This window comes from Gadus morhua, chromosome 22, assembly GCF_902167405.1.
Source record: "Gadus morhua chromosome 22, gadMor3.0, whole genome shotgun sequence".
Taxonomy (NCBI): Eukaryota; Metazoa; Chordata; class Actinopteri; order Gadiformes; family Gadidae; genus Gadus; species Gadus morhua.
This window is the reverse complement of record NC_044069.1, coordinates 21,539,761-21,552,294: the sequence shown is the minus strand read 5'-3', so window position 1 is coordinate 21,552,294 and position 12,534 is coordinate 21,539,761. Positions and strand designations below refer to the sequence as shown.

The 12,534-nt window shown below is 45.0% G+C and overlaps 1 protein-coding gene across 3 annotated transcripts in view; it reads left to right on the top strand.

Moving 5' to 3' along the window:
- The window catches only part of elmo1 (engulfment and cell motility 1 (ced-12 homolog, C. elegans)), an 85,091-nt gene that overhangs the window by 9,695 nt on the left and 62,862 nt on the right, over positions 1-12,534 (top strand). The window contains exon 1 of one of the 3 annotated variants that reach the window (XM_030346323.1): positions 8,121-8,452. The exons of 1 other annotated variant lie outside the window; for it this stretch is intronic. The gene's annotated coding sequence lies outside the window, so the exon portion shown is untranslated. Of the gene's footprint in view, positions 1-8,120; positions 8,453-12,534 lie in introns of those variants that run through there. One more of the 3 variants, XM_030346325.1, reaches the window with a different exon arrangement.

The window sequence follows — 12,534 nt, the reverse complement described above, 5'->3', positions numbered from 1 at the left end:
GAGACCGATAGAAAGCCAAAGTGTACGGCTGTAATAGCAGAGTGGCTTCCCAGCAAGTGCTGTTCCGTAGCCATCTGCTGTCGTCCCTTTGGCCTGTGGAGGGTCATTACCATTACGTTGTGATGACAGCCACCAGTCCGATCATAATGGTACCGGGCTGGAGGTATAGCCAGGCTATGTCTCCATAGCGGTCAAACACGTTAACCTTGCAGAGTTAGCACCGCTAGGCTTAGCAAACTGTGTGCAATTGTTTTGGAGAATATGTTCTGGTTTGAATGTTGGGACTAATCACACTGTAATAACAATGAGATAACATAAAAAGTTGTATAGTTTTTCGGCGATCGTTGTGGGATGCATGCAGAATTGTTGAAGGCAAAGTATTTGATTCATGGTTGAAGGGGCTACCTTTGAAGATTGCTCCACAGTAGTGGGCAAGCTAGATTGAAGCCGCGTGTGTGTGTGTGTGTGTGTGTGTGTGTGTGTGTGTGTGTGTGTGTGTGTGTGTGTGTGTGTGTGTGTGTGTGTGTGTGTGTGTGTGTGTGTTCTAGAGTCCTTCCCCGAGGATTGGAAGAGTAGCCTTATCTCAACCTCCACTTCTCCTCTGCTCTGATGTTCTGCATTTCATTTTTTCCTTTATCAAAAATTGCCTTTACCTTCTCTAGGGTGGGGAGCACACACAGCCACCGCCACAACAGCCTATTTTCAACCGTTTCTATAATTTAGCTTTCAAGATGACTTTCTTGAGAGTTCAATAAGCATTCTGGGAGCCTGACCCCTTCCGCTAACTGTCTGAACCATTTATTTTCAAATGGGACACACGTACAAAAATAGCCTCAGATCAATCCCAAATCTCTCTCTCTCTCTCTCTCTCTCTCTCTCTCTCTCTCTCTCTCTCTCTCTCTCTCTCTCTCTCTCTCTCTCTCTCTCTCTCTCTCTCTCTCTCTCTCTCTCTCTCTCTCTCTCTCTCTCTCTCTCTCTCTCGATCTAGGCTAGCGGAGCCCATCGGGGGAACAGTGTCATGCCGTTCATTTGACGGAATGAGTGGCGTCCTAAAAGACGGCTCACTAATTTAGAGAGGGAGAGAGAACGAGCCGGGGGACTTTGCCCCGAACACACTCTCAAATCAAGCGGGGGGCTCGAGGAGTGGATTACAGATGGCGTTTACATGATGTCGGTGACATGATCTTTGAGTTGCAGTTACATGCTCGAGGGCAAGTTGGTAATCCTCCACAGCTACTGAATGGCAGATGAAGCATAACATATTTCCATTAGACGTGTATATATACAGTTGATGAGGATTACAGATGGGAAGCTCTCAGCCTGTAATGGTGTACAGTAGGGCAGGGGAGCACTTAGGCAACTAATACAATTTGAAATGCGTTACGCCAGATGTATACAATTGATTGCCGGGAAATGTCACACAGTATAAACACTTACATATATATATATTATGTATATATATACATATACCCCCGCAAGGTGAGATCGTATCGGTCGGTGCATTTGATGGTTTGTATACAGTCAATAAACCTGGGTGTTCTCTGGTGTGTTTCTTTAGACTTTAACAAGCGCTTCACGTAGAAGGTCATTGAGGTGGGACATAAGGAGCCTGGCAGTTGGCCCCAGCATCTGGGCTTTCAAGTGCCCTGTGACAGTTACACTGGAAGAGTCAGCCCAATGTCATCGAGCAACTGGACACTCAAACCGCTTCTCTGTGTGGCTCATTGGCATCCCAGAGTTGATGATATGGTCTAAATCCAGATCCTGTTTTGATTTGCAGTGATCTAATCAAAGCCCATGTCGATGTCCTGAGATGCTCTGGCTGTCGTTTTCTAGGCTGTTAGGGCGGTGGGGGGGGGGGGGGGGGGGAAGGATTCGATGACCTGAGATGAACCTCTCCTTCACGTTCAATTTACCCAGACAGAGCGCAGCTGCAGAGGATGTGCTCGGAGGACGTCCATTATGGGATCTAAACCGATGTAGAAGTGCTTCCTGGGGTTCTGCGCAAAAATGCACTTATATCAAATGTCGCATTATTTGAAAATACGAAAATACTCGTATGCTGGTTGACTGAAATAAACACCCAGGTTAAACCATATTTAAGGTTCAGTAGCCTCCTGGTTGGAGACTAATGCATGTGCCGTTGGCCCTGCCTGCTGTTTAGATCCAAACATCTCAGACTTGTTTCCCTGTACACTTTTATAGGGTGGGTACTAGCGGCTGCTGCAAAGTGCTGCATAACGCAGTATTTTGTAAATGCATATCATCCACCCTAGTGCTTTGTAACCATTGGGGAACTCTTTGAGGTTTTTTTATGCAAATGCAAGCCTGGACTAAATGTGTCTGTGCCAACGCTGTAACTGTAATTTGAGCACACACTGGGAAATGGAACAATCTAAAAGGCTTGCTGTTGGCCTTTTATTTCAAGCATCCTATTGGCGGTGTCACTATCTAGCTGCTACACTAATGCTAGCTGCTACACAAACGCTAGCTGATAAACGAGTTAGCGTCAAACCTCTCTTACATAATGTCTTGTGGAGCCCATCTATTATGCTAATGCCTTTTGTTGCCTATTCTCTTGGCTGTGAATGGATTTAGCTCTGGGTTGATTTCTACATTTCCCCCCAGTCCCAAACGAGTGGTGGTAAGCTTTGTAGCCGGTGGTATTGTGTTTAATGTAATCCGTGGTGGTGGGGGCCAGCGGCAGGCTGTTCTCCACCAACGAGGCATGCATGGGTGTTGCAGTGGAAGAACAGATTCAAGGTGTTTTGCCAATACTATTAGCACCTCGGTTGTTTCCTTTCTTCAGTTGTAACGGATCCGTTGAAGCATTGATGCTCTCCGTAATCCATGTTTTTGTTGAGGTTTGTCACTTGACGTTTGCCTGAAATGGATAACCTTGTGTTTCATGAATACAAAGCACCTCGGAACCAGAGTTATTTTCCTAACTTCTCCAATTGGTCATGTGATTGTCTGCTCAGGAAATCCTCACCAAAATGTTATGGATGTTGCAACGTCTGCCACTTATTTATAGCTATTTTTTCCTTGTATTCGGTCTGAATCTCGACGTGCGACACTGTGTGGGCACCAGCTCATGAGAAGGCCAACGATACATTAGCGCAACAAAATGTTTGTTTTTAATGGTCTTTCCTAAGGATGTCAGTGATTCTGTGGTCTTGCGTGTTTCTAATGCATCTGTGTGTATATATCTTTAAAAGATCATGGTCTTAAGTGATACTATGAGTGATACTTCTAACGAAAAGCTTTACAGAACAGGTTTTTGACTCGACATCCACGGCGTGTGTGCTACTTTAAAGCATTGAGTACCTGAATCTGAGCTATATTTGGAAAGAAGTATTGATTTTGCGCTACAGTTGCATGGGCTGATTTAGTTACACAATATCAAACATAGAAGAAGTCACGTCATTACCTAATTATTTTCTTTATTTCTTCATTCTTTTTATGGCCAAGTTTCATAACCACTCCAGTGGCAGTGTGTTTTTTATAGTCATTCACTTTTTTAATTTTTTTCATATGTGGGTTGTATTTTTAGGCTTTGGTTCTCAATGGAATAAGCCCTGCATTTTGTATCATCCTGTATGCTCTAAAGTGCCTCAGGCCTCTCCCACTCACACAAACAAAAACATACACATACACATAAACACACACAACAGACAAAAGACCTATAACACGTTTCCCTGGACTTCCTTCTTTGACCAATCAAGCGGCTCCATTCCTCTTGAGTCGTTGTCACGTGACCTGACAGGGCTTTTGTGTCACATCCCCCCTCCCCATTTTCAGGTTGGCATGTACCCCTGAAGCATGCCCCCCCCCCCCCCGGCGGTCAAACACTGAAATGTGTCTCTCTTCGTCCTCTCTATCCTTCTGTAAATCTTAATGTTCTTTTCTGAAGATAGCTTTGTTCGCCTTTACATGTTTTAAGATGCAGAGCCTTTTCTGCAACAACATGCTTCTGTACAACACTTTACTTTCTATGAGACTTTATCCTACCGAAGGTGACTGTACCAACGAAGAGTTGAGTTCAGTTTGAGAGGCGATGATAAATTATCCCAGAAGCATCCGGAACTGTGTTGAATGTCGAGCGAGTGTGGTTTTATTTATAGGTTCCCTTAACATTCTGTACAGCTGAATGAATCAAGCAAACGTGAGTCCAGTGAGTCAGATAAAGCTGCCAAGCCAAGGCAACGATACGAATATGATATAAATTCATGCATTTATTTATCAAGAGTTGTAATTTAATGTTAATGCAAATCTTGACGTGAAAATATTTACTGCTTTTATCTGCTGAACATCAAATTAACCAGACTATCCATGGATGGGCATTTAAAAAATAGAATAAACGGCCCATGATGTATGGGCTGTTTATTTCTTAAATATACTGTAACATAACATTTCAGGGGTCTCTCGTTCATAAAACCAAGTCATGGAAAATCCCGATCATTAAAAGAACAGTTTTTATCCCTTTAATTTGACGGAACAATTAGGCCCTGTAGTGCCATAAACATTGGGGGTTTGAATTCCTTCCACAGTCCATAGGCTCACTGGAGACCACCAGACCCCAGTGCTCCAAACCCCCCCCCCCCCCCCCAAACCCCCTACCCCCAACCCCTCATCCCCATGTTCCCTGAGCCGACATCGGACCGCTCTCCAGCTTTTCGCTGTAACGCTACAACTATGTTTACCGCATTCTCCAAAGACCCCGCTAGGCCCCGGGCCAGGGCCGCCGCATCCCGCCCCCAGAACCTCTAGAAAACACTGGCGGCTCCGTCGGCCGAACCCGCTCCTCTTTCCACATCATGGTTACACCAAAGCATTCATCAGCCTCCATCCCCCGCTGGAGTCTGATCCTCAAGGCCACGGAGGGCTGATGGCAAACTGTTATTTAACAAAGCTTCCAGGGAGGAAAATAAAGACTATTTCCCCCTTTCTACTGATGAAATATTAGTCCCTGTCCGCTATACTGGGTCTGAGGAAATGTTAGAATAATCTTTCACCACCCGTTAGCTGCAATGTATTTCACCAGAAATGATAGGCCTCTAATTGTAGTTCATAGACTATCATAACATCTTCTTACGATCTCTCCAGTATTTTCCTCAATGGATTATCCTCACATGCTGTGTATTCTTCTTGGCTGTTGCTTTCTGCTTAAACGCGATTTGGTCATCCTTTTAGTGCGTGGACAAATGGGGGCAATATTTTGATGAAACAAAGCCCGCTTCTGTGTCTGCCTGGATGACATACTGGGTGTTGCTGTTCAGCCTGAAATACGACGGCTTCCAGCAGAGATGCTTGAACACAGGGTCACTGTCAGTGACTCACGTAGCCTGCTATTTCTGAGTGACTCACATCATGCACATGCAAGTGCGCACACAAATGCACACTCACTCACTCACTCATTCACTGATTCACTCACACGTATACTCACGCATATATACATGCATGCATACATACATACATACATACATACATGCATACATGCATGCATGCATACATACATACATACATACATACATGCATGCATACATACATGCATGCATACATACATACATGCATACATACATACATACATACATACATACATACATACATACATACATACATACATACATACATACATACATACATACATACATACATACATACATACATACATACATACATATTCTCTCATTCACTCACTCTCTTTCCCTCCTGCTCACACTAGCAGTATTAAAGTTTCATGGAAGGCTAAGTCCTTTGCGGTCTCTGTTTGGTTTGGAAGAGCTCTCCCTCTTTTCTAAAGTTGATCAGGTACACGCGTACATGCGACTATTGAGTTATGTAATGCAATAGCAGGGTCATGTTATTTTTAAACCCAAGGAGAATATTTTTTGCTGTGAACACTGTATCTATTGTGTTTTTATCTAGAAAGCATGTCAAATTGACCCTTCATGTCACCCTTACATAACCCTCTTTACGACTGAAATCGACTCTATATTTGGATTTGAGTGGATGCAAATGGCCTTTTCATAGTTTATTTAAAGTGAACCCATTATGTCTCAAAATGAATAACATTTAGGTAGTTTGGTCGGTTTTGATCCCGTAGTACTGTTTTACCACAAAGATATTTAGATTTATTTAATGGATTTATTTTTTAATGTTGAAGTAAAGGCGACTTAAGTGTTGTGACTGCTTCCCTCAACAACACTCAAATGGTATTTTTATTAAAGGTCACCGTTTGTTTCTTATGTGCAGTGTTGGGAACATTTACGTGTTATTTTTGCCAAAAATGCATAAAGTTGTTAAACAGTTGAAATTGTTAGTAAAATACAAGAAGTCTAGGTCATGCATAAGTCTAGTCTAAGAAGTCAGTAGCTCAGCAGGTAGAGCGGGTTGACTGGTAACCAGTAGGTTGCTAGATCCCCGGCTCCTCCTAGCTGGGTGTTGAGGTTTCCCTGAGCAAGACGCCTCACCCCGACTGCTCCTGACGAGCTGGCTGCTGTCGCCCTGCGTGGTAGACTCTGCCGTCGGTGTGCGTGAATGAATGGTTCTATGTCGCTTTGGATATAAGAGTCGGCTATATGTAGATTTAGATTTAGAGTCTGTTACTTCCAGCTAAATACTATACTTCCCAGAGTCTTAGTTTTCTATTGGTTCAGACGACACCCCTTGACCTGCTCCTACAGAACCCAATATGTGTGTTTTTTTCCAAAACCTTGACGACCGTCATCTACGGCTCACAGTTTATTTGAACTCGTAGTTGGACGTTCTCTCGCTAAAACTGTGTTTACCCGCCCTTATTAGGGGAAAAACCAAACAACAGTTGCACAGAGAATTACAGGCTCAGTTCAGCCATATACCTGATGAATACCTTGGGATTACCCTGACCCAATGTTATAAGAATCCAACTCAAGGGCTCAGCATGTGGACCCTGGTATAATAATACCCTTGATGAACGCTGGAAGTATATCCTTGGGGTAAAGAATTGACAACCAACGACCTGGTGCTCAGCATGCAGTGCTGGCAAAGCCCTCGCCGCTCTGAGGTGTGTAGGCGCTCCAGGCGTGTGTGATCAGTGTGGTGGGGCCTCAAGGAAGGGGCCGGGGTAACAGACATGTTGTGAGAGTTGACACGGTGGTGGGCCATAGGGGTGCATGCTCCCTGTCATTCCTTACATGCTGCCATGTTTTATAATGCACAGGGGCTGCACAAGGCTGCAGAGTTTGGAGGGCCACTGCAGTATTTATAGTTTAAACATCGAACAGGGCAAGGGCGCTGAGCCTTTTCATGAAGCACAACCAAACTATTCAGTGTGGTGGGCAAAGTGAAGATGGATGCATTTTTTTATATTGACACTGACTTAACCACAGCCAAACTGAATAATTTGGTTGGCCAAGTTATAAGTGTGACCTGTTTTAACAGTTATTGAACTTATAAGTTTGGCCATTGTCCTTTTTCTTTTTTCAGCAAGCAAGACATGCGATACTGTAGGATAATCTTTATTATTGATCCCTGAAATGATATTGACACCAATGACAGATGACAAGTGTGGTCTTTGGGAGACACACGGGCACACACACACCTTGGTACAGGTACGTCATATGGGAATGCACAGCGCAGAAAAACAACTGTGATGTCTCCTCTGCCGACTTCAGCGAAACGTGGGCCTTGTCCCTCCTGAAAACCATTGGTTATAGCAGGAAGCAGACTCTAAAAACCTCAGCCTGACTGCACACAGTGTCTGTCTCTGGGGAGGGAATGGAGTTTGATAGGGAACATTTATTTTTATGAATTAATTGTATTGATGTATTCGGTTGGGATGAAAAAATAGTGTTGGTTGGCTGTTGTCTCACATGCTGGCCGACTAGCTTTAATAACCGCTGCTGTCTGGTTTCATGTGAGCGTTTGTAGAACACAGTGGAGGGTGAACTTGTTTTAATACATCCAATATATTACCATCATTGAGCCCAAAACACTGGTCTCACAAGTCGATTTCTACCAGCGGGCCGGAACTCCTTGTTGAGTAGTTCTGCCTACATCTTCTTCTTGCGCTCTCTTCCGGTATCAACCCCTACTTAGAATTTTTTTTTTTCAGTTTTCCGGCTACCAACCTGTTTCCTCTATTCTAGACATACACCCATTTCCTCCTTCTTGTTTATCACTCTCTTTCTCACTCCCTTTTCCTCTCAGTCTTCTTTTGTGTTGAAATTTGTCCATGCCGAAACTGTTGTGAAGCCGCTGGCTTTAGACGCATGCCGCAGCCGTGACCCTCTTGTCGTTCTGTGGGGACCGCAGGTCACATAAGAATCCAACACAAGCGAAACTTCTTACAGACGTTTCGCCGAGGTACTCGCGGAGTCCTGTTTTGCTGTTGGAATCCAGCAGTTCTTTGCAGAGGAAGACCCCTGATTGGAACAAGCTAGGCCGGCTCTCCTGTTGTCACGGTTTCCGGGTGAGTCCTGATCACTGAGAATCAGTCTCTCTCCCTCCCTCACTCACTCACTCACTCTCGAAGGCTTGCGGAATAAGTGCATCTCTCAGTGGATCGAACTCTGTCCGACATAACCTTCAAGTTGTGTCTGCTGCTTTTGACGCCTCAACACCAAAAAGGGACGTTGGGACGTTTCACGTGTGCGTGTGTGTGTGTGTGTGTGTGTGTGTGTGGTGGGACTGGAAACTCATAAGTGACGGGAGCAGCAGAGGACCAACTCCCCAACAGACATCTCCTTTTGGCAGGTTTCACCAGGGCCGGTGGGGGAGGGGGATACCGTGTGGGGAATGCTCCTTGATGAGTGGGGGAAGTGACATATTCATGCAGTGGATTTGTTATTGCTATTTTCTGTCTGATATACTAACGGTAACATCCATGAGCAGAGAGCTGTGTGGCTGTCTCGGTCGTGTTGTGATTTCATGGGTGTGTTCTCAGTATTATCCAAGGGTCTCCCCTCATTCAGACTTACTTTGGTCGATTCGTGAAATCGCTCCCTCCACAACACGCACACTTCGTACATTTCTAGACCCTCACATGTCGCTCTGCATTGCAGAAAATGTCCATTCTAAACTTCATTTCCTGTTTGCGTTCAGACTTACCTCCGAAACCCAACCTGCAGACATGAACTAACCAAAGCACACATCCACGATCCAGAACACACGTAGTTTCCGTCACAGGGGTACTGGTGTGTGGCCGATTTCCACATGAAGATGTGAAATATGTCAGCCTGATGACATTCTTGCCCGGGCTGGTCTGTCGTGCGATTGGCTGGAAGTGTCAACGCGAGGGACAGGATATCCTGAGTGCTGTGGTTGTGAGCAAAGCCTCCCCCACCAAAAACAACCCTGTTTGTAAGCCTAAGTACCCCGCTGTAACGCAGTATGTAGGGCCTCGCTGTAACGCAGTATGTAGCCAGGCCCATGCTGTAACGCAGTATGTAGGGCCTCGCTGTAACGCAGTATGTAGGGCCTCGCTGTAACGCAGTATGTAGGGCCTCGCTGTAACGCAGTATGTAGGCCCTTGCTGTAACGCAGTATGTAGGGCCTCGCTGTAACGCAGTATGTAGGGCCTCGCTGTAACGCAGTATGTAGGGCCTCGCTGTAACGCAGTATGTAGGGCCTCGCTGTAACGCAGTATGTAGGCCCTTGCTGTAACGCAGTATGTAGGGCCTCGCTGTAACGCAGTATGTAGGCCCTTGCTGTAACGCAGTATGTAGGGCCTCGCTGTAACGCAGTATGTAGGCCCTCGCTGTAATGCAGTATGTAGGGCCTCGCTGTAACGCAGTATGTAGGCCCTCGCTGTAATGCAGTATGTAGGGCCTCGCTGTAACGCAGTATGTAGGCACTCGTTGTAATGCAGTATGTAGGCCCTCGCTGTAACGCAGTATGTAGGCCCTTGCTGTAATGCAGTATGTAGGCCCTCGCTGTAATGCAGTATGTAGGGCCTCGCTGTAACGCAGTATGTAGGGCCTCGCTGTAACGCAGTATGTAGGCCCTCGCTGTAATGCAGTATGTAGGCCCTCGTTGTAATGCAGTATGTAGGGCCTCGCTGTAACGCAGTATGTAGGCCCTCGTTGTAATGCAGTATGTAGGGCCTCGCTGTAACGCAGTATGTAGGCCCTCGCTGTAATGCAGTATGTAGGCCCTCGCTGTAATGCAGTATGTAGGCCCTCGCTGTAATGCAGTATGTAGGGCCTTGCTGTAACGCAGTAAGTAGACCCATGCTGTCGTCACAACAACAGTTTTGCACATTTCTGTTCTACTCAATCATTGCTTATCACCACACTAATCGGAAGAGTGTGTGTGTGTGTTTGTGTGTATCCTTACATGTAATGTTAAATGTGTGTGTGTGTGGGCAAGTTTGTAGGGCAGAATTAATTGAAATACTATCATAATCTCAATATTGCCAAGTTCAAAATCCAAATCGGGGGAGCTGCAATTTTTGGATACGGGTAAAATGTGTAAATGTAAATTTATTACCGCATTATTAAGTACTGCTGAGATACCATGGGCAACATGTTTTTAAAATGTCGCATGACATTAGTCGTTGAAAATTGTCATGTCAAAATTGTCATTCCCACCCTCATTCCAATCTCTCAATAGGATTAATTTTAACTGTATCGTACAGCCATGGCGTGTTTTGGATGACACACACACACACACACACACACACACACACACACACAGACAGATTGGGTTCAGCCCACGTGGGCCTTGCCCAAGCATAAACTCTTTTTGTCACTCTAGGGGATGTAGGTGGGGTCGTATCACAGGCATGTATTAAGGTGTCCCCCAAGAGAGGGAAATGCATACACGGGAATGGGCTTGAAACTGTGTTTGGGAATCGCGGACACGCACAACAGCTCACAGGGGAGCAACCCAAAACCTGTGTGTGCGTGTGAGAGAGAGAGAGAATGTGTGTGTCCTGCTCAAAGCAACCCCACCCTAGAGTTGGTATCTATTTTGTCCTCATGGTCAGATGAAGGACGTTGAAGCCTCTGTTTGAAGGCTCACACACACACTCGCGCACACACACTCGCACACACACACACACACACACACACACACACACACACACACACACACACACACACACACACACACACACACACACACACACACACACACACACACACACACTCACACTGTGGCCTGGGGCTGGTTCTTTGTAGAGGTGTCAGTTGAGGAGCCAGTACCAGACCTTTTGAACCCACACCCTCCTCCTCCTCCTAGCTAGTGATCCAGAGAGACCCCAAGTAACATGAAGAAGTTGACAGGCGGCAAAATGTACACGCATACACATTGGCTCTCTCTTGTCCTTGCTGTCTCTTTCTCTGGGCCCTATTTGAACGGTCTGAAACGCAGACTTTGTGGGCGGATTTCTGGCGCTGTTGCTATTATACCCGCGGATAAATGACTCTTGCGCCCGACGAAATCTAAAATTGGTTGGTCTGAATACCCGTAGGTGTGTTTTGGGCGTAACATGAAATATACCAACATGAGTGCCATCCCTCACCCCCTTTGAGAGGCATGACCGCATTTGAACCTGACGAGGTGATATTTTGACAGGGCATGTCCAGTCTCCGCTGAGACAGATGCATGACCACAGGAAATTCAAACTTCAAATGGCTCAGTTTTTGGCCAAATAATATGGCCTAATTCACACATGGAATAACGTTTTCATGACGACTTCAAAATGACTGAGTCGTCATGTACATTCCGGCAAAGAAAACTTAACACACATATGATATGCGGTCCTATGGCAGCAACTGCGGGTCTATTTAATGATATGCGGCAATACATTAACAAACATCGTTTCTTACCATATACATTATCTTTATCGACTTGTGTTCATAATATGCATTTGTCCCCCAGCTAACATTGCAATGGACTGTATGCGTTACGTGTTTAGTTTGCATGCGACAGATGCACACACACGCGCCCGCATTCATTCATTATTTTAAACACTCACTCGATTAAATACTTACTCATCAATCCTTACATTTATGTACGGAAGAGGATTAGGGCCACGCATGTAAAAAAAAATTAAGTTCTGACTTTATTCTCAGAATTCTGAGAATAAAGTCAGATCTCTGACTTTAATCTCAGAATTCTGAGAATAAAGTCAGAATTCTGACATTAATCTCAGAATTCTGAGATAAAAAGTCAGAATTCTGACTTTAATCTCAGAATTCTGACTTTTTTCTCAGAATTCTGAGATTAAAGTCAGAATTCTGACATTAATCTCAGAATTCTGAGAAAAAAGTCAGAATTCTGACTTTAAAGTCAGAACTACGGGTATCTGTAAGGACCAACCTCCGTGGGAGAGACACTTTGCTTTATGCAGTAGGAGGAAACCTATGGAAAGCCAAGAAGGCCACAATCCGGCCCTAGAATGGCGCGGTAAAAGTGCACGTCCCATAGCCAACTCACCAAGCTCACCAAGTCCAGTATTCAGAATTCAAAGCATTTATTCACAAATACGTTCTATTTTTTTGACAAGCGGAGCCGACAGTCCTGTGCATGTATGCAAATTAGCCATGT